This window comes from Sceloporus occidentalis, unplaced genomic scaffold, assembly GCF_023333645.1.
Source record: "Sceloporus occidentalis isolate IW3139 unplaced genomic scaffold, rSceOcc1.0.p SCAF_1, whole genome shotgun sequence".
NCBI classification, from domain to species: domain Eukaryota; kingdom Metazoa; phylum Chordata; class Lepidosauria; order Squamata; family Phrynosomatidae; genus Sceloporus; species Sceloporus occidentalis.
Window position 1 is genome coordinate 243748200 of NW_028316981.1, and position 14004 is coordinate 243762203.

General features: G+C 43.0%; 1 protein-coding gene across 2 annotated transcripts in view; it reads left to right on the forward strand.

Moving 5' to 3' along the window:
* Window positions 1-1804: 1804 nt before the first annotated feature.
* The window catches only part of LOC149323692 (spindlin-Z), a 57179-nt gene continuing 44979 nt past the window's right edge, over window positions 1805-14004 (forward strand). The window contains exon 1 of one of the 2 annotated variants that reach the window (XM_089491067.1): window positions 1805-2162. The gene's annotated coding sequence lies outside the window, so the exon portion shown is untranslated. Of the gene's footprint in view, window positions 2163-3805; window positions 3926-14004 lie in introns of those variants that run through there. The other variant, XM_089491075.1, reaches the window with a different exon arrangement.

Sequence of the window (14004 nt, forward strand, 5' to 3'; positions counted from 1 at the left end):
TGCTACACTTTATAATTAGAACACATAAAACTACTATCATAAGTTATCACAAGATGAGTCACGGACCATTGCCTCTTTAGCACTTCAGGAAAACTAGTCTGAATAAGAAAGCCGATGTAGATAAGCTTATCATAGCCAACTGCCATAGACCATTCAAACATGCAAACTTTGCCTAAAATTCTGTGAAAAGAATCTGATATCAAGTGTGGTGCTGAGATACACAGCAATTTTAGACTTTATCCACACCGCATCATAATACTGTGGCAAATGGCAGTGGGCCCTTTGTATCCGCTGGCGTTTGGTTCCAGGACCTCCTCCTCCCCCTCCTCCCCATGGATAGCAAACACCATGGATGCTCAATCCCATTGGATACAATAGGATAGTAAAATGGTGTCCATTATATATAAGCTGCCTTCAGTCCCTGTAGTGGGAGGAAGGTGGGATATAAATAAATATAATCATCATAATCAAGGTGTGCTTTTTGGAATTTTTATATATATATATATATATATATATATATATATAATTTTTGAAGCCGTGGATGCTTGAATCCATGGATATAAAAAAATCTGTGGCTATGAAGGGCTGACTGTACTTTCTGCAGGGTTGCATTCCCTTGGAGGAGAGCCAGCTTGGTATAGTGGTTTGAACACAGGACTACAAAGAGAATTTCAATCTCCATTTGGCCATGGAAACCCACATTGGGCAAGTCACACTCTCTCAGCTTCAGAGGAAGGCAAAGGGCAAACCCCCTCTGTCTGGCCCTTCCCACCAACCAGAAAACAAGGTCTAGATGCAGGGAGATTCTCTTTTCCTTGCCTTTAAGAGCACCTTTCTCCAACTGCTGTTTGCTCTGAGAAGGTATAAGAAAAGAAACTGTCTGTTCCCATCTACTGCCGGAGGACTAACAGCTGCTGCTCTGAATTGTGTTTGGTTAAGTATCATTTGGCACCCCATTCACTATAAAGACCATTTAGGATGATAGTAACAATGCTTTTTACATAAGGGGCTTTATGTAATCCATACACCTGGTCAATCTCTCTATGATACCTGCATTTGCTGCCGTGAACTGTTGAGCTTTCTTATTTTCAGGATTTTTGTGTGTGCTTATTTTTCATTTCCTCTATGAATGTGATGGTAAACATCTAAATAATATACATAAATGCATGAATGTTGATGTGCACATACAGAGCACATGCTATGACTGCAGAATCACTTTTCAGTCACATTTCATTTTCTAACACCAAAGGTGCTTTCCGTCCCTGATGAAAATGTGTAACACAATGGAAAGGGGTCCTTCACATAATCTGTGCAAGCCATACAATAAACTGGAAATGAGATCATGTTTTCCTATACAAAATGCTCTGACAGAGAAGGCTCAATGTAAAACTACAGTTCCCAGAATTCCCTAGCCTTAAGCCAGGGCAGTCCAAGCGGTCTCAAAATGGATTACTCCTACAGTGTGTATACACTCACAAGAGAAGCCAATGTGTAGCCTATCCCTGGCATTCAGGGGACCCAGAGGCCCGCTTCTTTCCCTCTCCTCCTCCTCCTATGAGAAGCCCGCACTAAGCATGTTCCCACACGGAGCTTTCCCATCCTCCCTTTGGAGCCAGAGCTCATCTCCTCAGACAAAACTGAGGAGGAGGAGTCCTTGTTATTTTGGGAGGAGGGCTGTGAGGGTGAGGGAGTCCGCGCATGCGCTCTTGAGAGCGCGGCTCGCGGCCCAGTCTCTCTCTCTCTCTCTCTCTCTGTGTCCTGTCGCAGTTCGAGAATGCCAGTGCGCCTGCGCGCCGCGCAAGCGGAGGGAGGCGGGGCCGCGTGTTTGGAGCGGCTCACTATTTGGCAGGAAGGCGCGGAGGCCTCCGTTTGCTGGCGAGGCTGAGGGGCGGCTCTCAATGTGGCAGCGGAGAGGAGGAGGAGGAGGAGGAGGCAAAGGAGAAGACGAAGAAGAAGAAGGGGGCCGAGGGAGACGAGGGGAGCCGCAGCCTCCGAGGATCTGAGCGGCCTGGACGGGAGAGCAGCGGCGGCGGCGGCGGAGGAGCCTCTGCAGCACTGGCACCCCCGCCGCCGACGCCGCCACCAGCCCCCCGCCCGGCAGGAGAAGGAGGAGGAGGAGGCGGGGGAGAAGGAGAAGGAGCCGGCGGCGCCACGGAGCCCAGGTGAGGCCTTGGCCGCCCGCGGGGAGAGGGAAAAGGCGCCGACGCCTCTGCCGCCTCAGTACCGCCCGCCGCCGGAGGGGGGCGCTGTGGGGAAGGCGCCGAGGCCGCTCCCTCCCTCCCTCCCTCGGGGCTGAGAGTGCGCTCCCGCCTCAGACGCCGCCGCTCCGCCCCCTCCTCCTCCTCAGAACCCCCCCCCCGGAAGCTGTTGCCAAGAAGGAGAAGGGAGAGCAGGCAGAGAGGAAACCAACCCCCTCCCCTCCCCCTTATGTGCCCCATTCATGTTCCCTCACACTCCCCTCCAGGGCCCCTCTCTCCCACATCTTCTCCCCCTCAGGTCTCCTCCCTTATCTCCCTCCAATGTCCCCTCAAAGCCCTTCCCCATCTCCCCTCCCTGGGCCTCCCTTTCATCTCCCGCCAACCTTTCCCCTCCTCTCCTCTCCTCTCCCAAAGCTCCCCTCCCCCATCTTCCCTCACACCTCCCCTCCCACTGCTTCCCCTCCCAGTGCCTCCCTTTCACCTCTCCCTGGTCTCCCCTCCCTTAGGACTCTCCTGTCCCCTCCCAGGGGCCCCCCCTCATCTCCCTTTCAAAGCTCCTCCTCAGGCCTCCCCCCTCGTGTCCCCTCACACTTCTCTCCTTGCCCCCTGATCTCCCCTCCCAGGGACTCCCTTTCACCTCCTCCCACACTTTCCCCCTCAGGTCTCTCCCCATCCCTCTCCTGTCACTCACTCCCCCTCCCAAGGCTCCCCCCTTATCTCCCCCTAGGCCTCCTCACACCTTGCCCCCATCTCCCCTCCCAGGGCTTCACCTCCCCCCACATCTTCTCTCTCATATTCCCCCACCTTCCTCTCAAATCCCCCCTCATACCTTTGCCCTCCTAAGGCCCCCTCTTACACCTCCCCCCCACATTTTCTCCCTCATCTCCCCATCCTTAGGTCTCCCCTCACACCTCCCCCATCTCCCCTCCCCCTAATGCCCCTTCATCCTCTTTGCTCCCACCTCTCCCCTCCCAAGACTCCCTTTTCAATCTCCCCTTAAACCTCTCCCCTCCCTCTCCTTCTCATCTCACTACCTCCCCCTCCTCTCCCAGGGCTGCCCCCTTTCTCTCCCTCCATGGCTCCTCCTCTGACGGATGTGGGGCGGCGCTAGTTCCCCCCCCCCCAGTCATGTCCCCCCCAGACCCTTCTTCGCCTGAATGTGTTGGTTTCCTCCACTTTCTCCCTCCTCCTCCTTCCCGCTATTGTGTGGCAGGCAGGCAGGCAGGGGCCCCTGCAGGGGTACCCACATTCCTCCCCCCCCCACACACACCCCGCCATGGCTTCCCCTCTTGCTCCCCTCCCTCGCCTGCCTTTTATCCCCTCCTGATAGTGGCACGAATTGCGCTGCAGGGAGGGAAGGATGTCTTGTAGGCGGGAAAAGGAGGAGGAGGGGGCCTTGTTGCTGGCCCTGAGAGTGTGCTTCATTCCCACACACATACACCACCCTTCTCTTTTTTTAACTAGGAAGCCCAACAGTGTAGGAAAGAGAAGCACACTCTCCACACTCCCTGACACAGCAGCTCTTTCTGTGTGTGTGTGTGTGTGTGTGTGTGTGGCTTTGCTGGGTTCCTTTGTCTGCTGTTTTGCCTGTCTCTCCTCCCTTCTCTCCTTTCTTTTCTGCTTTTCTCCCTTCCTTGTCGCCCTTCCTTCCCCCTCCTTTCTCCTCCTCCTCCTTCCTCTCCTCCCTTTTCTCCCTTTACAGACTCCAAGAGCTGCTGCAGCTGCAGGTTTGTAAATACTGGGGAGACACATTCACTGGCGCACACACAGAGAGAGCAAAACATGGCTGACTGTCTGCTTTTCACCCCCCCCCTCTCGGTTAGAGCTCATTTTTTTGTTTCTGCTTCTCGGCCTATCATCTCCTGGTGCCTTCTTTCCTCATGCTCTCCCTTTCTTCCCCTCCTTGAAAAGGAAGGAAAAACAATTCACCATCCTCCCTGCTGTATTTGCGTTTGTGTGTGTGTGTTTCTGGGTGGCTGCATATCAAGGGTAGGGATCTTTGCTCTGGAGCTTTCTTCTTTGTGATTTGTTCCATACAGTGTGATAAATTGGGGAGGGGGTGTCCTAAAGATTTGGGATCTTAGTAAGGACTTGTGGAGAGGGAGGGGGAGTGGGGCGACCTCTGCTGAGAAGCTGGACTGGAATGTGCGTATCTGCCTTCCTAGGTCTGGGGGAAGGGAGGCTGATGCACCAAAAACCGTTGGCGGTGATTAAATAGGCATTACATTAGCCGAATGCTCAAGGCTATTCCTTTTATACAGGGATATGCATCATTACCTAGGATCAGCCAGGATGTTAGCCCTGAACAGGGTGACAAAAGTATGTTTTTCCCCTTGCAGCCCTACCTAACGCCTTGTGCTGTTGTGCCTTCCACTAAAATTGCTGTAGTGCCCTGGGAGACAAAACTGAACTATCATCGCAGTAGATAGTCTTGTACAGCAATTTGCCCTCGCGATGACCCTTTCGCAGCTGAAATATTTGCATGCAGTGAAGTTTCCTGCCTTGTTCTTTAGGGTTTCACTGTGTGTACAGGTCCTGGGATTCCTTACCATCGTGTGTTTGGTAATAAAAGGATATCCAATTGTATTTTAGAACTGGGGATCTTTTCCTTCTTAAGATCTTGGCCAACTACCAGCATCTCCTCATGGCTTCCACAAAACTTCACGAAACAGTTTTGAGCTGGGTACATGCAAATCCCTAGACAGGTTTTTCTGTCTGTACTCTTCTGTGATACAATGACCTTGAGTGTAATTGCATGTTTATCTTTAAAAACACGAAGAGGCTGCCCATGACTGCTTGTGAATGATGAAAAGTATTTTTGCACTGTATACACTCGTCCCTCCACATTTGTGACTTTGACTTTTGTGGATTTGATTATTCATGGATTTTATTAATATGTTCTCTCTAGGAATATCTAGGTCCTCCAGTGCAACTCTGTGGTCAACTTTAATCAAAAGTCGCACTGAAGGACCTAGATTTTCCCAGAGAGAACAGTGCATTAGGTATTTATAGCTGCTCCAGTGCAATTCTGTGGTCAGTGTCTGGCAGATGTTGACCACAGAGTTGAACTGGAGGACCTAGAGATTCCTAGAGAGGTATTCTTTTAGGTAAAAGCATAGTGTTTCTGTTATTTGTGGTTTTTCCACATTCACCGAGGTCCTGTGCCCCTAACCTCAGTGAATGTGGAGGGACGAGTATATTTTATTCATAGATAATATTTGGAGGGCATTCCTAACACTTCAGATCAGTCTTTATGGTGGTCATCTTTCATCCTGGTTTTTAAATCCTTCTGTGGTCTTTGCCTAATTTATTATCACTACACTTGGTGGCATTTTTCAAAAATGTAGAATACAGTGGACGCTCCCCTTAGGCTAGGGATCCATTCTGGATCCCCGCGTAAGGGAAAATCCACGTATGCTCATGCCCCATTGGAAACAATGGGACATTGGCACGTGCCCCATTGTTTTTCTCCCCACATGGCTTCTGCTTATACTGGAAGCCATGTATAGTGCACCTGCATATGGCACGGGCGCACTTTGCAACCAATAGGCACTTCGACGTTTGTTTGGTGACTGGTATAATTGCTTTGAAATTATCCAGCAGATTGGTGGAGTAATGATATTTTTAGCCAAGGTTTAGGAATGGGGAACTCTTGCATTAGTTGTCTCATGTGAGTCGTATAACCAGTTGCTTTTTTAGAAAATGTTATTGTATTTGTGTACGTTCCAAGGCTTTCAAGGTAGTCATGCTGAATGTGTAGCTTAAATTCCAGTAATGAAGGGTTGAATCCTACTGAAATCACAGATTAATTGAAATAAACTAATATAGACAGTGTGAAGTCATTTGTACCCCAGGGCTACAGTATGGAAATGTTGGCCTCATCCTTGATGGACTTTTTTCTTGGCATCTTGATCAACCACGTGTTGTGATGAGCAGATGGTGCCCTGTACCCTTTTCTTTTTATTTGAGTGGCTAAATCTGTAATCTGTACCCACTTTTGGTGGTACTAAAGTTAATAGCGGTCTACTTCGGAGATGCCCTCTTTTATAACTATACACTGAAGGTATATAACACTTTCAGTGCACATTCAAAAATTATGGCTAAAGTTATCTTGACATATATATGTAGAATTTGTGGGCAATAATCCATAGTTTAGGCCTACATATGAAGGTGAAGATCTTTATCATTGCTATTTGAGGATAAGTGTCTGGCTCTGAGATGTAGGGCTTCACCCAGATGTACTACAAGGAAGTTTTAGTTTCTGAGAAGAACATTTAATCTCAGTTCTAAAAACATTACAAAAGAGATTCTGATCTCAGATCTTAAAACACAGGGCTGGTTAACACATACCACTACATGGTGGTTTGTTTAGTCTAATTCTGGCTTGTCTGAATATCTGAATCCACATCATCCAACAAACTATGGTTTATTTCTGGTAACAAAGTCCATTTTTGAAAAACAAGGATCAAAATTACTTCATTTCCAGAATCATGGCTCGTTACCGATTTATATTTGTATCCTACCCATCTTCTCACTAGTCCGCAGAGGTATGCATCAATAAGAAAAGGAATTATTTACTTTTTTCCTGAATAATTCAATCCATCTCCTTATCTCTGGCAGCAATCTTTCTATTCCCCCCCCCCCAACTCCTTCCTGAGTACAAAATAAAGTTATGACACACACCCCAACATACCAAAATACCTGTTTCACAGAAGGAAAAAATACAGAGACAAAACACCCTGAAATGCAGTCATAACCCTCTTTTTTATGTTAAAAAACCCCACAAATCATTCAGATACTGATCCTCTCAAACACAGCACCCACAAATCTTTCTACAAACACAGACATCCCTCCCACCCCCAGACAAAATGTGATTGTTTCCAAGACATTTGGGATAATATTTGTATACTAGCAGAAGAAGTGAGGGGGGAAACAAGCCAGGAACTGGTTAAACAAACCATTATTACTGTATTTTGCTTTCACTATATTAACAGACTCTATCTAGATTTGCAAACTATGGTTCAAACAAATCTTGGCTCAGTGTCATTTGTAAATGAAGTCACTGGGTCAGAACTGACATACAAATAAATATGCTGCAGTTACACTGTCAACGCCTTCATGGAAACACAACCCTTCAGATGATGCTGGATTTGAATTCCCACCAGCAGTAGACAGTATGGCCAATGATGAGTGATCCTGGCATTTCTGACCTGCAATTTCTGTTCCCCTTTCCTGCTCTAGTAGCAAAAAAAGAAACAATAGCTCTTAGATAATTTTCGGTATGGACTGAGAGAAATGTATGAGCTAACAGCCGCAGGTGAGAATTTGGAATAAGGCTTTTAGGATTCTTTCCTAATAGGCTACTTTCTGTTGCTGCAAATATAGCGGGTCCTTGGTATCCACTATGTTTTGATTCTAGGACTTCCTGTGGATAACACAATCCATGGATTCTCAAGTCCTATTAAATACAGTAACATAGCAAAATAGTGTCCATTATATAAAATGGCAAAATCAAGGATTGCTTTTTGGAATTTCTATCTTTTTGGAATATTTTCATGCCATGGATGTTTTGAATCTGTGGATATGGAGGGCCAACCATACCATGCATTTGAAGGCTCTTTTGCATAAACATGATGGCTTAATTTTCAGCCACCTCATTATGGGAGAGATAGGTAGAAACGTGGATGTGAAATGCTAAAATAATAAAAGCTAAAGCATCAGACATGTGATTTTCTGAGCAAGGATTTTCCATGGCCTTGGGAAGGACCAGAGTGGGCTGTTGTCATATCTTCTTAATGGTTATTGGTCTGGCATTTCTATTGCCTCCTAAGCCATTGTAGGGGATAGACAGGGCAGTTAGAATATTAGAGCCACATAAACACAGCTGCTTTTATGTTATATTTCAGTAACCAATACTGGTGGCCTAAATACCCTGAAGGCACCAGATCCTGTCTGATCTTGGAAGCTAAGCAAAGTCAAACCTGCTTAGTACTTGGATGGGAGACTGCCAACCAATGCCAGGTGCAGTAGGCCATATTTCAGAGGGAGGGACTGGCAAAACCACCTCTAGGTATTCCTTTCCTCAGAAAATCCTATGAAATTCATGAGGTCTCCATAAGTTGTCGACTTTAAGGCACTCGTACACGCTTGAAAGCATATACAGACACAAAATGCACATGGTCCTGCAAATCGGAAAATGTGAGTTATACTCAACATAGAAGTCAGAAATGACTTGAAGGCACACAACAACAACTAGAAATCTCACTATGATTAAGGGCAGGTACACATTTTCACGAAGATTGGCTTGAATAATGGTCTTCCATGTTGCACACAAGTTTGGGAGTATAATCTTGCAATCTTGATTTTTTTCATTTTGTTCCTCTTACGATTTAGGAAAACTGATTTTTCCATGGCAATATGTATTTTGTACATTGGATTACACATGGGGATATTTTTGAATAAGTGCATAGATCAGTCTGTTTGCAAACTAAATTACTTCTGTCAGTCTGAGACAAACATTTGATCAAACACATTAATCTGTGATCATTATCATTTCCAACTAATATTCATTTTGTGTCAGTACTATGAAATACTGTGAGTATCTTTCAAAATTTCCAGTTGGATGCAGTAGTATATAGGCATGCTTGCGAGTTTTTATTTTGGGGTTTCTCTTTGCTAGAGTGAGGTGTTTTTTTCACCCTTTGTTGACTGACTGTGGATGTAGCCTGAAATTACCTGTGTGTCACCTCTCGCTTTTCAGTAGTGTAATAGAATACTGAGGCAAAGTGTATAGATTTGTTTTTCCTAGCTGCAGTAGCGGCAGGTAGTCAGTTAGTGGGAAGATACACAATTCAAAGTACTGGTTATGACCTATGGAGCCCTATATGGCTCAGGTCCAGGCTATTTGGCAGACTATCTCTTCCTGTATGAACCAGCCAGGGCTCTGAGATCCTCAGGAGAGGCCCTTCTCTCCATCCCGCCCTCATCACAACCACAATTGGTGGGGATATGAGAGAGGGTCTTCTTGGTGGCTGCCCCTAGACTGGAACTCCCTTCCTAGAGAGACCAGAATGGCTCCCTCTTTGTTGGCCTTCCACCAGCAGCCTAAGACTTCGGGTGCTGTTTCATTTTAAAGTATTTATAATCAGTTTTATCTTTTCAAAATGTATTTTATTCTTTTAATAGTGATCTGTTTTAATATTGTAATAATTTAATTCCTTTTTAATGCACCTCTTTTCTATGTTTTTGATTGTATTATTCTTTTACTATTGTTGAGCTGCTGTGAGCCCCAGTTCTGGGAAAAGAGCATATACAAATAAATATAATAATAATAGCAATAATAATAGATCCTTGACCATTGTAATAAATTTGCTATTTGAAATAGATCTGAATATGGAGCATAACTTAAGAACTAAGAAGGCATGTTAACAACATGCTATATCAAGATTTTGACAGTCTCCTGGGCCTTCTAGATTCTAATTGCTAAGATTTTCATAGTCGTATATGGAAAGATTAACATCCAAATGATGTATTCAAACCATGGGATAAAAAGGAATTGTTAAATGTGATGTGAATTACCTACTTAAAGTCAGTAAAGTTGGAAATTTTTTAATGTAGTATGGCAACATAATTGAATTTATATTTAATTAAAAGCAATTACTGTATATACTATATACTCATGTATAAGTCTAGAAATTTTAGTCAAAAAATTGACCCCAAAAAACAGAGTCGACTTATCTTCGGTCAATGTAAGTACTGTACCTTAACTCTTATTAAAAAATGAATCATCCCCTGGTGAAAGGCCAGCGTGTAATCTATCCTGGAAACACTGACCTCCCTCTACTCTCTCATCCATCCAGCCTTCAGGGTCAGCACAGTCAGTCATGCTTGCTAGAATTTCGTAAGTTGACATTATTTTCTTTTGATCCATATAATGGGTCTTGTTACATGCCCCTACGTTTTACCCTCAACTTATCCATAGGTCATATCAAAATCCATAATTTTGCCCCACCAAACCTGCTCTCAACTTCTACATGAGGTCAACTTATAGTCGAGTATATATGGTCACGGAAGTTGAAATATTAGGAATAACTTAAGTCCAGATTTTTAACTTAATACTTAAATTTTCCCCCTTTACAAATAATTAAACACATGACCCTTTTCGACCATCTTCCCTGTATCAAGTAACTAGTTCGGGTATCTAGAATCATTATAGAATCAAACATTGTTTCAGAACTATACTAAGTTTATTTTGATACTTTCATTGTTGTAAGTTGTCTGTTCGCACACATTTTAGCAGGAGGTTATGAGAAGTGTGTGTGGTTATCATCCATAAAATAGGAACAAAACTTTGGCTAGGGTTGATGGGAATTGTATTGCAAAGCATCTGGTGGTGGCACATCCTCCAGTCCTGCTCCAGGGTGTGCATCTGATGGAGCCAGTGAGTCAAGCCTAGACCATTCTGGCTAGCTGATTAGATCCTATCTAATCACTTTAATTTGGATATGAAAAATGCTTTCCCTCCTTACTTCTGTATTATCAATCCATTATAGTCATTTGTTATCCTAGATCTGTTCTTGCCTTGGCATTTCCTAATTTGATTTATAATCTCTTGTGTTCATCATGTGTTCACATGTAATTTCTTTTTAAATTATCATTTGTTAGTAGGAAAAGTACTCGTGATCATTGTGTACTTGTTGAGTCTGTTAGAAAATATCAATAAAATTTGTGAAACCCTAATTGGATATCGGTGGCCTATCTTTTGGTATTCTGAGTGAGTGCTAAAAATATAGTAGAAAACTGAAATAAAATGTTTGGAATACCTACTTCATCTTAAGAAAACTGTAGCCTATGCACAGGCCTTGAAATACAATCTGATCTCTCTATCCATGGATTTTTATCCACAGATCCAACAACGCACAGCTTGAAAGTACGTTAAAAATATATAAATTCCAAAGTAAACCTTGTTTTGCTATTTTATATATAAGGGACATCATTTTATTATGCCACTGTATTTAATAGGACTTCAGCATCCACAGATTTTGGTATCCATGGGGTTGGGGGCTGATACCAAGAGCCCACTGTATTTGTGGAGGAGAATGGCTACTGTAATATGTAAGTGTGGTAATATATTCAAAATTTGGATTGCGGGGAGGGGAACACAGTTAGTTCTGTCCAGCAAACTGGAATAGAAAAGTATATCCTACAAGACTAGCAATCCCTGTGTGGGCTGATGGCTGCCAGGAGTGCTTCTCTTCTACAGTTTATTCATCTATCAGTACTGAGACATCTTTGTCTTGGAATTAGAACAAAGTGAGGAACTTGATTTGATAATATCAGAAACCATCAGTAATTATTTTTTTAAAGTTACTGGTGGAAGAGGAGTAGTATGTACTTCACATTGATAATGTACTGCTTTTGAGTGTTGGACTACAATCTAGAGACCAGGGTTCAATGTCTGCTTGGCCATGGAAGCCCACTGAGTGACCTTCAGCAATTCACAATCTCTCAGCCTCAGAGGAAAGCAGAGGCTCTGAACAAATCGTTCCAAGAAATAACCATAACAGGTTCACCCAAGCGTCAGAAGAAGTCAGAAATAACTTGAAGAAACACAACAACTGTGCCAAGTTTCCAGTAAAGAAAGAGACATTTGTAGCCAATGGACAATAATATAGTGTCAGTCTTTAGTGCAATGGAAAAAAAATAACCTGCTCTCACACTATATCAGATATCTGGCTTATATGTCAAATTCTGTGACCTGTATTTTACGTGTTTATTTACATTTGACATAAACTGATTTCTCACTTTTGTATTTCTTATCAAGCTTTGTACATGGATTTTATAAAGCAGCATCAGATGAAATGGAAATGCTGTCTATTCTTTCCAATTAGCAAATATTTGATTGGATTCAACATTCCCCTAAAGCTGAGTGGCTTTCTTCATTTGTGAGCAACCAGGGTTCCTTCCACTGGAGCATTTCTTCTTCTTCTAATAACAAATATTGTTATTAACTGCCCTTGAGTTTTCCTCAACTTATGGCAACTCTGTGGATAATAAATCTCCAAGACCCCCTTTCCTCCACTGCTCTGCTTAGGTCCTGTAAGCTCAGCTCTGTGACCTCCCTGATTGAGTCTATCCATCTGGCATGCAGCATTCCTTTCTTTCTACTGCATTCTATCTTCCCTAGCATTATTACCTTTCCTAATGAGTCATGCTTTTTCATGATGTGGGCAAAGTATGACAGGCTTAGTTTCATAGTCTTGGCTTCCAGGGAGAGTTCAGGCTTAATCTGTTCAAGGTCCCTTTTGTTTGTCATTTTGGCTGTCCACAGTTTCCTCAGCACTCTTCTCCAGCATCCCATCTCAAACGACTTGATTTTTCTTTTTATCCACATTGTTCACAGTCCAGCTCCCACATCCGTACATGGTGATGTAGAATATAATGGCTCTTACGAGTCTGACTTTAGTGTTCAGTTGTATATCTTTACACTTTAAGATATTTTCTAGTTCTTGCATGATTTCCCTTCTCATTCCTAGTCTTCTGATTTCTTGACTGCAGTCTCCATTCTGATACAGATAGCAAGCATTGAATATTGGGTGTGGTTTACACTAGGCAAGGTTGCATGGTGTAGCAGTGATCCATGGGCACCTAATGACTCCCTTAAACTTGGATAAGTTCCTATACATCAAGAGTCAATATTTCCCATGAGAAAATGAGAAGGAGCATATTATCCTGGGCTGTAGGCACAGTGAGAACACATTGTCAATAAGTAAGATATTAATGTATCCATTTTGTCCTTTGATTCATAGTAATGCCTTTATTATTGTTATTATTATTTGGTGATATCTTTGTTTTCTGTCTACACTTTGTGAGGGAATCCTTATGCGTGGGGATTCACTTTCAGGAGATGAAGTAAAAGAAAGTAAACTTGAAAGATGTGTTTTCTGCCATCCCATGGTCACACTCAAAAAGACTGCATTCTTGGAATGAAGAGGAAAGAGTTGAGCAGCAGTGTGTCAACCAGCCTGTTTTCTAGACTGCCAATAAGATGTCTGCCCTGTATTTCTATGAGGAGACAAGGAATCCCACTCATGGAAGATGGGATGATACCTTGAGAAACAAAACTGGATCCTGCTGTATTGAAGAAGATAGCTTTTTATTTGACTATATAGTCACAACATAACAAACATATAACACCAAAAAACCCACTTATAAGTGACATAGTCATTGTAGTAGAATACAAAGATAAACAATTACACTTTACTTCTAAATAAAACACTTTTAAGTATCACACATCTTACCATCAAATTATCAGTTGGATCTTCTCTGATTCACTTATTAAAATAACAAAATACTTTCTTGACCTTCCTCTCTAGTTGTTACTTTGCCAAACATTCCTAATTCTTCTTAGTCCTCCTTCTAACTACTATATTTCTCCCATTCTTGCTCCTTTTAATACCTCCTCCTTCCATCCTTCTTATACCTCTCTGATCTAAACTCATCTTCCTGCACATTCTAATCCCCATTTTCCTTCTCTTTATTTGATCTGAATGTTTTATTGACATCCCATAACAAAATCTCTTTTCTGTCTAACATACCTATCATATAATACTACCATACACTCAACAAATAGACAACATATCCTTCCTATCTAGCAGTTTTGATTATTTACCATCTATCAGATATAATCCTTTATATTTATTAATACAAATATAAACTACACATTATTTTACCAAAATTAAAAGTGTCCTTTTTTCTTAATATGATTTACTAGTCAACACTGTTTTTAACAACACATTCTGGTTTT